The sequence below is a fragment of the Poecilia formosa genome, unplaced genomic scaffold, assembly GCF_000485575.1.
Source record: "Poecilia formosa unplaced genomic scaffold, Poecilia_formosa-5.1.2 Scaffold582, whole genome shotgun sequence".
Lineage (NCBI taxonomy): Eukaryota > Metazoa > Chordata > Actinopteri > Cyprinodontiformes > Poeciliidae > Poecilia > Poecilia formosa.
In genome coordinates this window covers 5,738-7,329 of record NW_006800521.1, presented here as the reverse complement: position 1 = coordinate 7,329, position 1,592 = coordinate 5,738, and the positions used below count along the sequence as shown (strand labels likewise).

Sequence of the window (1,592 nt, the reverse complement as noted above, 5' to 3'; positions counted from 1 at the left end):
CACACACACACACACACACACACACATTTTTTAAAGCTGTCATTATGTTGCGACAGCATGGTATGAGAATTAATCTGTGAAAAATCTATTTTCTCTGCCTTCTCCCAGTGCTACATTTTCAAGGGAAATGCAAGTGATCAGGTGAATTTGTAAAGACTTAAACATATATCAATTTGTTTATAGATGAAATTAGTTTCAACTTTAAACAAAGATCTTTAATAGAAAACAGCCACAGCAGAAAATAGAAACATACAACACAAGTGACACACCAAATTATTGGAGACATTTTCTAAGTAAGACATGTTAATTTATTTAAAAAGCTTTTATATAGACTGGTTAATACAATTTGAAACAAATAACGGCATCAGTTTCAGTCTAGTTTTGCTTTATGGACAAACCTATCAAAAAAACTGTTATATAGTAAATTTCAAAGTGTAAAACAATGAAAATCTCCAAATAGTGCACAACAGCACATTTTATTTTGGATTTAAAATATATTAAAGTAAACCTCATTCTCTCCACTCATTCTCCCCATGCAGAATAATGCAAATCAATACTTCAAGTTCATCTTGTATATCTCTTAAGTATCCAAATGTCAAGATCCAAATTATCACATTTAAATTAAAAAAAAATTAAAACATTCTCCCACTTTATAGACAAGAAAGCCCTCTAGTTTTCATCTAGATGACTTTTATAATAATCCTCAACATAGGACATATATGGAAAATAGTTCTACGGCTTTTCACTAGCATGACTAATCATGTGCCGAGTTTTAGGTTTTAGACTAAAACATTTTTCCACAGTTCCCACATGAAAATGGCTTTTCACCACTGTGAATCCTCATTTGCTGAGTTAAATGCTGTTTTCCACTAAAACTTTTTCCACAGTTCACACATGAAAATGGTTTTTCACCAGTGTGAATCATCAAGTGCCGAGTTAAATGCTGTTTTTGACAAAAACACTTTCCACAGTTCACACATGAAAATGGTTTTTCACTAGTGTGAATAATCATGTGCTGAGTTAAATTCCTTTTTTGTCTAAAAGTTTTTCCACAATTCACACAGGAAAACGGCTTTTCACCAGTGTGAATCCTCATGTGCTGAGTTAAATTCCGTTTGTGAATAAAACTTTTCCCACAGTTCACACATGAAAATGGTTTTTCACTAGAGTGAATAATCATGTGCTGAGTTAAATTCCGTTTTTGACTAAAACGTTTTCCACAGTTCACACATGAAAATGGTTTTTCACCAGAGTGAATCCTCATGTGATGAGTTAAATTCCGTTTATGAATAAATTTTTTTCCACAATTCACACATGAAAATGGTTTATCACTAGAGTGAACAATCATGTGCTGAGTTAATTTCCGTTTTTGACTAAAACGTTTTCCACAGTTCACACATGAAAACGGCTTTTCACCAGTGTGAGTTCTAATATGATTATTAAGAGCATATTTGACAGTGAAACCTCTTTTACAGATGACACATGAGAAAGGTTTCCTCCTTTCCTGATTTTGATTCTCAGCTTCAGCAGGTTCCTGGAAGATGACTTGGTTCCTGTTTTGTTCTGATTCAGTTTGGTATGTTTGCTCATCA

General features: G+C 33.0%; 1 long non-coding RNA gene across 1 annotated transcript; it reads right to left on the bottom strand.

Moving 5' to 3' along the window:
* Window positions 1-20: 20 nt before the first annotated feature.
* On the bottom strand, window positions 21-785 carry LOC107834316 (uncharacterized). The gene is made up of 2 exons (XR_001660105.1): window positions 615-785; window positions 21-577 (listed from the first exon to the last, which is right to left on the bottom strand). It is a non-coding gene; the product is annotated as an uncharacterized LOC107834316 (long non-coding RNA).
* Window positions 786-1,592: the final 807 nt, after the last annotated feature.